A 9184-nucleotide genomic window follows, 5' to 3' on the forward strand; every position below is an offset into this window, starting at 1 on the left:
GGTGTTCTTTTCTGGAGAAGAGGCTTTCCTCCCCTGCCAAGCCTAACTAAACTTTGGTCTCCTCCAGAATGGACCGGAGATATAACGTCCCACTTCCCAAAACAGAGCCTCCTCTTGCTGAAACATTCTAGAAACTTAGCAGTTGGTGACATGTTAGAAACTGCTGAGTTCGTTCTTTGTTTTTCCTCCAGTGTGAGACCGTGGTCGACCTGGGGCCTCTCCTTTCTAGCCAGAAGGAGAGGATCATGCCGCTAATCCCGGGTCTGTAACCATCTGTATTGCTCTTGGGTCCAGCTGGAAACAGATGGCACACTCAAAGGGGGTTAGCTAAAATGAATGTAATGAAGGAACTGTGTACAGAGGTGTGGGTGGGCGTAAGGACATCAGCAAGAAACGGATGAGGCTCCCGGACACTCCATACAGGCAGAAACCTCTACCAGCCCTCAAGCTGAAGGGACAAGGGAGGGGATGATGTCACTGGGGCCCAGTGAGAGCCACAGCCATGGAGACGGTGGGACTCTAAGGGAGATGTACCTGTGAAGTAACTCAGCCAGGGCCAGAGTCACCGCGGACCCCTCTGATCTCCTCCCACAGCTGAGCTCAACCCGAGCCAGAGGGTAAGAGAGCCAAGGGAGGCAGTCCACAGAGGCCCGCTTCAAGGCACAGAGCAGAGAGGGGCACAGAGCAGGGACAGGGCGGCAGGGAGGAGGCACGTGGGGAGTCACCAGCACTCCCATGCACGGGCCAGCACCCATGTCGGGACCCCAGCACTCTCAAGGCTGCCCACACTCTACTAGCATAGCTGGAGGGAGCTCAGAAACACTGCCACCTTAGGTATGGGTGCAGCTGAGGGGCCCTGGGGGCCTTCCAGTGTTAGCAGCACTCTCAAATTCCTAAGAGGATAAACTGGATTTTCAGAAAATAACCATCGGATGGCTTAGATGATGCAAAGGGGGTCGAGGGTTTGAGTTCCACCCACAGAGTATTCCGGGTGGTCAGCTCCCAAAGATTTAACTCTGCTTGGGACACTCACACTTCAGAATACAATTTTATGGTCTTCCTTTGGCAGGTATCTGCACACAGCTTCTCAAATGTCAAGGTCAGGTAGGATACTCTTCCCCTACCCCTACCTACACCAAAAGCATGTGAAAAAACCAACCTGGCTATTCAATACATTTCAACCAGTTGTTTGCATGTGCTCCCAAACTATATTTGCAAATAGCCAAACTTCACATTTTCTTGTGTCTAAGGATCCAGAGTTTTTATCATCCAGTCTCGGGCCAAGCAGGTTGATGTGTCTCTTTACCTGGGAGGACGTAAACAAAACACCACACAAACACGCACCCCCAACCTAGGAGAGGTAGAGCCTAGCACAGCTTCCTGCAAACACAGCAGCTCCTTCTACTGCTCTGCAGCTTCCCCAGAGCTCTGTTTCCACGGGCCCGAGTCTCTGAAATGGACATGTCCTAAGCCCATGTCTGTTGATACTTACAATTTTAGGTTGAGTGAATCCCAAGATGGGGCACGGAACTACCAGTGGCTCATCCCAAGGAAAGGCAGACTAGGAAATGCTCTTCCCAAGCTATTCCTTCAGTTTCGCCATATCCAAGAGGGAAATATCCCACCAAACTGTATTCTCCCAGCCGAATATTCTCAGGTGGCGGCTGTGCATGCCTGGGAGGCTACTGCTCTTTTCTAGGTGAGGCGAGGGCAGCGGGATTGTAATAGAACAGCTTCTCTTACCGATCTGCTTCTTCAAGCTGAAGACATTCAACCAGGTCGGCAGTGACCACCTCTCCATGAACTTCTGCTAACCCCCGGTATCGCTGTCCTACGGTATCGACCTGTGTGACCACACTCACACACAGCCCCGAAGCACCAACATAAGGGAACAAGATGGTGAAAATGGAGAGGAGGTTTTGTTTTGTTTTGCTTTTTTCTAATTCCACAAGCAACCTTCAAAAATGCAAAGAATTCACCTAATTTGGGGGAGAGGGGAGGACTGATCAGAAGGTGAATTCATTCCACACTTTTGAAATTCGAGTAAAGCTGATTATTTTCTTTCTTTCATAGGAATTCTAAGGTAAGGTGTACTTTGAATATTTACTGATTTGTTAGCATACCAATAAATTAATCCATTACGAAAGTAAATTATTATCCGTGCACTAAGAACATAATGAGCGTCTACTGTGTTGCCAGACACTATTCTGGAAGCCGGGAATTCAGGGAGATGAAAGACAGACCAAGTTTCCCCTCCTTGGTGTAAGGGAGACACTCAAACAAATACAACAAATAAGGGAACACGAAGTCTCAATATAGTGACAGATGCTCTGTTGAAAATACATGGACAGTAGACAGGTGGTTAAGCACACTGGCCCCAGAGCCAGACAGTCTGGTTTATATCTCAGCTCTGCTACTTCCTAAGTGACTTGGGGCAAATTATATAATCTCCCTCAGCCCCAATTTCCTCCTTAATAAAGTAAAAATAAGAACAGGATCTAGTTCGGAGGGATTTGTGAATTCGGCAAACTGTGAGCATGAAATAAAGTAGTTTGTTTATATTCAGAGTCTATAACAGTGGCTGACATACAGTGAGCCCCCAGTAAAAGTCAGCACTTCCTACTTTAGATGGGGGTGGCCCAGGCGGGCTTCTCAGAGGTGGCGACCCCCATGTAGAGATCTGGTAAAAGCAGCAGCCAGAGGAGGGACCTGGGGGGCTCAGTCAGTTGAACATCCAACTCTTGATTTCAGCTCAGGTCATGATCTCAGGGTGCTGAGAATGGAGCCCCACGTCCAGCTCCACGTGGACTCAGTGTGAAACCTGCTTGAGATTCTCTCTCGCCCTCTGCCCCTCTTCCACCTTGCCCACACTCTTTCTCTAGAAAGAAGTTAAAGTAAAAAGAAAAGAAACAGCCAGAGTGAAGACCTTAGGGAGAAGTGAGCCACGCCTTGTTTCTGAAAAAGAAGGAAGGTGGGTGAGGTAGGAGTAGAGGGCCGGGACAGGTGAGGCCAGGCAGGGACTTGGTGGTCTTTGATGGGAATTTGCCTCTGCGCCCACGGGGCAGAAAGCCATTGGAGGTTTGGAGCAGGGGATGCACTAGGATGGACAGGAAGGAGAGGGACCGACTGCAGATCAGGGATCAGCAAGCGATGGTCCACAGACCAAAGAGGGCCCCACTGCCTACTTTTGTAAATAAAGTGTTATTGGAACACAGCCATGCCCATTCATTTACATCCTGTCTAGTCCTGATTCCCTGCTATGGTGGCCTTGTTGAAGAGTGACAGAGACCATAGAGCATGCAAAGCCCACTGACCCTGGTTCTCGCTAGCCAAAGTTCGTCAACCCCTATTTTGGAGGAAAAAGAGTCTGTAGGACTTGTAAATAGATGGGGTGTAGAGGGTGAGAGAGAGGGTGGTCGAGGATGACTCTGGGTCTCTAGCCATGAATAACTGGGTGGTGCCCTTTCCTGAGATGAGGATGCCCTGGGGGAGAGAGCAGGATGGGTGGCAGAGTTAGTATTTTGGACACGCGAAGCTTGAGATGAGCCTGGGGTGTTGCAGGACCTCAGGCTGGAGTCACAAATGCAGGCATCACCCACAGGCACGGTTCCTTTCTCTCCATTTCCACCACCGCAGTGACCCTCTAACTCTTAGGGCCATGGGGACGGGATGCGGGGGATCACCCAGACAGGGAACTCAGACCCAGAAGGGATGGGTGCTAAAGCTCGAGCCTGGGCCCATCCAGCATGAGAAGTCAAGCAGAGGAGGAAGAGATGGCAAAAATGATGGAGAAGTGCCTCATGAGGTAGGAGGGAAGGCCCCGGGGCATGTCGCAGTAGCCAAGAAGAAACAGTGTCCACAGGGGCCAGGTCAGCTACGCCGAAAGGCCCAGAAACCGAGAAGCAGCCGAAGCTGGCAAGATGGCCTTCCTTGTTTTTACTCGACGGGGCGGTGATGTGAGAAGCCCTGTTGGGCAGGGCTGAGGAAGAAAACCGGAGGGGCCTGGAGACATCCCGTCCTGATGCAGAGAGGAGAGATGGACAGGGGCAGACAGGTGGCGTGAACACAGCAGAGCAAGTTTGTAAGATGGCAGACACCAGAGAATATTTTTAAGATCCAGGTTTTACCTACCATCCGAAAGCTGAGTGTTCCTACAGAGCGTTTCAGTAACCAAAATGGCACAAAGAAGCAATTACATTAATTCCTATGGGAAATGAATTTGAATGAATCACCCCACACCCAAAAAATCACCTCTTTTAGTCTTTTCTGATACTTTGGGACACATCTTGGTAACGGACACACAAAACCAATGGAGATACAGCCCAGATGCTCACAGACTCAGTTCAGAGCTGCCGCGGCTGATTGCTGGGATGCTGAACGTGTCCTGGGGGAGGAAGGGAAAGGGGCTGGGCGCCCCTCTCGCTGCCCCGGGGCGCTGCCTCTATCAGGGCCTGGCTTCTGCAAAACCGACACTGGATGCTGTTTGCGCTTTTTGCCTGTTTTTCATAAAAGTGAAAATCCTCTTCGGATTTCTTTTGGTTAGCGAAAACAGGTACCAGTGGAGGTCTTGCTTAAAAGCAAAGGGGCCTAATGCAAACTTTTGAAAAGCGGGGCATGCCTGTGATGGGAATGATCCAGCCGAGTGGGAGAAAATAATACGGCAGAGAAAAGGAAGTAAAGCCTCCAAAAGGCAGGAAGTAAGATCCAGAGGTCAAGTGGAGAGGTCAAGGGAGCAGGAACACTCTGCTCTAACAAGAGAGCACATAGGAGGTCTAAGGATGTATTCAAGCAGGCCAGTAGATGCAGCAGATTTCACATGAGGACATTTGTGTCTGATTGCCTTGATTTTCTCAATACGGCCAGGAAAGGCTCAGCAGCTAGGCTGGAACGGTAGGGAAGGGAAAAGACAGCCTATGGGACTTGAAAAGAAGTCTGAGCCTGTTACAGAGCCACCGACTGTTAATCAAATGTCTTCTGTATCCTCCACAGCAACTAGCGCAGAGCTCGTGAACACAGTATTCAATTACGCACTAATTTAAGGACATCACAGGTACAGCGTGAACTTTTCACCTTTCTGCCACCTTTTTTTTTCAGTCAAGGTATTGAGAATGTGTGCAGCCCAGACATTCAGCCTCCTTTCATCAGGGGTGAGGCCTGCCTATTTGTCCAAGGCAGAGTCTCAGGAATCTGCAAACAGTTAAGTCAAATAGCCACCCCTTCAACCACAAATGTCAGCCCCGCAGACACAGCTGATGAAGAGGGCTCTAAAGATAAGACGTCAAGACAACTGCATTAGGCTCTTTATCCCACTGGCATCTTGGCTCAGAGCAAACACCCAGCGTCTGAATCCCCCCAGGCCGCGGTGCGGAGTCCAAGCTTCGCGCCAGCCCCGGCATTCCTCTTACGGACAGGGTCTGCCCTTTGCAGCATCAAATTCCCCCATCTTTCCTCCCCTCCCTCTTAATCTGTTGTTGCTGCCTCCCCTTTTCTTTTTCTCTCTCTCCTTCTCTGTCTCTTCTAGCACACCCAGAGGTGAACCTATTTTAATGTCCCCAAGTAAGCTTGCTTCTTCCACTTGTTCTCTTTTCTCTGGGTATGGCCAGCCCCCATCTCATCCCAAATCTGTGAGGAGATGCCCCTCCCTCCAACATCATTGGGGGGTCTGGGGTGAGTCTTCTTCAGCTTCGCTCTTCAGACTGAACAGGGACCTGCCCAACCTGCGGCCACCGTACGTCAAAGGAGAGGGACTGAAACAAGTCCGTGAGGAGGCTGTGATATGGGTGAGAACTGTCTTATTTGCCTTCAGTATTTTGACTATGAGGTAGTTAATGGTAGGAGATCCTTTCGCCTTTTCCAATACACCCTTTGAGCTGATACTCTGTGATTCTGTGACACTCTGTATGCATGACACTATTCATTCATCATGCAAATATTTATTGACTCAGCCTGGGAGCCAAGGTCTCCAGGACCCTTTCCCAGATGCTAGACCACATATCACATAAGGGAAGGAGAACGTGTGGTCTCTGCAAAGACCAGTTAAGAACTCTTCTATTTTAGGCATTATGCTGCCTTGCCTTCTGTATTTCTATTAAAAAGTAAGGACAAATCTGTCCCCTCAACAGTCTGAATGAAACCAGAATGCCAGTGGGCCCAGAGAAAGCAAACATGTCAGGACAAATTCCCAGTTTTGAAAGTGAGCCCTCCAGCACACAGACACTTGGCAACCAGGCCTGACCACCCCAGCAGGTGCCACGTGCCCCCAAATCACACTCTAGCTCAGGTCCCAAATGGTGAGACAATTGCAGAAGGTAGGAAGCAGCGTGGGCACCATCTGAATGTTGGTCAGAATTGTTTGGCCCATCTCTCTCTTGATGTTCTGAAATTTTCTTTGAAGCTAATAATGTGACAAAGTAGAAAGATCAAGGACTTTAGAGTCAGGCTGACCGGGATGTGTAGACAGGCTTGACTGCTGACTGTGTAATCTCAGGCAGGTTACTTGGTTCTGCCAAACCTGGCTTTATCTCTCAAACAAGTATAAGACCACCTATGCTGTAGGATTATTGTTAGGATTAAAGGTAACGTATGCAAAGTGCCTAGATGGGGCTCAAAATTACAACTATTGTAATTGGCAGAATGCCCAGGTTTCAGTTCAGAAGCCCAGGATGATCTAAACATTATCTCTTGAATGTAAACACTGGATATCTTCTACCCCTAAAGATTTAAAGTAAAAGAAGAAAATGACACGAAGACACCCTCCCGCCCCCCACACGCAGGGGGCGCACTCCTCCCTAAATCAAAACAAAATGATGGCGATAAACCTCGGAAGTGCCCTTTGCTCATGTGCCTCCTTGAGAAAAACAAAAAAGACTAGTTTCTCATCTCTGACCCTCTGTCCCCAGCACTTGCCTTGTCCAGCTGCTGAAGCTCTTGGCCTCCCTCCTGGTTCTGAGAGGGCCAGACAGCAAAAACAAAACAAACCAAAACAAACAAAGAAACCACAGAAGAGGAAGGGGACGCGGGACCTTGATGCAGAAGGGGAAGGAAAAGGAGACAAAGAGAGTAAAGAGTCATAGACACATTACCTCCAGCGCCCAGAGCCTTTCCAGCGCTCTTTCCAGTGCAGGAAGGCTTGGTAACAGCCTCCGTTAGGCGCTCAGTTCTGCATGCAGAAGAGCAACAGTGACATCTTCAGGGCAGCCAGAAGAACTTGGCTGGGGAAGCAGAGGGGACGCTCTCCTTTTAGAACACACCCCTCAGTGGAGATGTCTGTGGCCCCCAGCTGGGCTTTTCTCTATCTGACATGACAGGTGTGTGCATAGTGCAAGCCCCCTCATACTAACCCCCCAGGCCCCCCACCAAAACTGACGCCTGGACATGCCTCCCTCCTGCTCAGCCAAACTCCTACGGAGCTAGAAACTTGGAAGGGTGTGTTGGTTAGGGACTCTAGGGCAAGCAACCAAAACTGATTTTGATTTTCAAAGAAATGAAATTTATCAGTAAAATACTGGAGAGCTCATGCAGTCGCTGGGAAAGCTGGAGAACCAGGCTCAGGGGACAGACGGGAACAAAGGGAAGCAAAAACATTCAGAACCCAATCAAAGCATGCCACTGGGCAATCAATTCTGATGAGAGGCCTCACTGTGGTCACCCATAGTTGCCACCATCAGCATGGCCAGCACAGGCAGCTGGGAGCCCCAGCTGGACTCAATGCCCCTGCTGCGTCTTGACATCACTGGCTCGCCATTTAAAGTCCCAGGCCCACAGGCTTGCACCATAGCTGTGAGGGATCCCTGGAAAAGATCTTGCCACACACACATCATTTCCCCAAATACAGAAAAGACATTCCACAGATGCTGGGCACGCCAACATCAACAAAATGTCCCCTGCAGAATGCAACTGATGTGACAGCAAATTGCAGACCTGGCACCACGGAGTGTTTTGAGTCCATGGAAAGTTGTGTGACAAAGCAGAAAAGGCACAAGCCAGGAATTCAAAGATCTCGGTGAGTCCCATCCCTTATTAGCTATGCAACTCAGGTGGGCAAATAAGCTTCTCCGGGTTTTTGCATGGAATATGCACGGAATAGAAATATCCCTACCTACTTTGCAAGGCTGATGTGTATACCAAATTAGTTAATTCTGTGTACAGGCTTTGAAAATCATACTATTACTGAGTAAACCCTTTTGCCCGTCGGGGTTCCAGGTTACCCATCTGTAAAAGGCAGGGCTAGTGTGAGGTATAAATGAATGGTTTGATTTACAAATTGAAATCGTTGCTGTTTGGGATTTGCCTCAAAATAACAGAGGCAGCGGGTAGGGGAGGAAGAGGGTAGGGATACAGAGATGGCTGGCCATGGTTTAGTGTTAAACCTGGCGGGTGGGCACATTACACCATCCTCTCCATGTTAGTTTGAGTATGAACTCTTCCATCATAAACGGTTTTTTAAAAAGAAGGGTCTTGGAAGTCCGTAGAAGAAACAAGCCCCACTCTCCCCGCCGCGCACCTCCAGGCGCTGTTTCTCAGGCACTGCGCCCCTTCCTCTAGGCCCACCACGCTCCACGCCACGCGGGTGAAAGTGCATCCTTCGTGATAAAAATAACGCTCTTGAAATAACGAAAGCCCCAAAGAACTGATGGACCTCAAAAGAAAAACCAAAGCAAAACGACCGGACGCGCGCCTTAGGGAAGAGCCGGTCCGGAACAACCGCGCAGTTGCTCTCGCCCATGAACACGAACGGACTCCGACTCCACCCCGGGTACCGCATTCGGTCATGGGCCCAGAAAACAACGATAACAACGACGCCACAGAAGGCTGCACGCCCGGTGCCAGCAGGCGCCGCCGCCAGCGACGTGGTCGAGCTGTGCGGGGCCCTCGGGCGTCCCGAGCAGACGGCGCAGTCGGACCGCGGGCACAGAGCTCGGAAGCCGCGAGGCGGCACCTGCACCGGGCGGGACTTCAGACGCCCGCGACGCTTCGCGCGCAGACCGCCAGCCCCAGCGATCTACCCCACCCGCCGCGCCCGCGTTTAAACAACAACAACAACAAAACAACGACGACAAAACCACCGCCCATCCCATCCCGGCCCCGCCCCTCGGCCGCCCGGTTAAGCCCCGAACAAGCATGGCCGACAGCGGGGCGGAAGTGACTCCGCCCCCACCCAACATGGCCGCCGGGCGGGCCTCCG

Source organism: Zalophus californianus, chromosome 16, assembly GCF_009762305.2.
Source record: "Zalophus californianus isolate mZalCal1 chromosome 16, mZalCal1.pri.v2, whole genome shotgun sequence".
Taxonomy (NCBI): Eukaryota; Metazoa; Chordata; class Mammalia; order Carnivora; family Otariidae; genus Zalophus; species Zalophus californianus.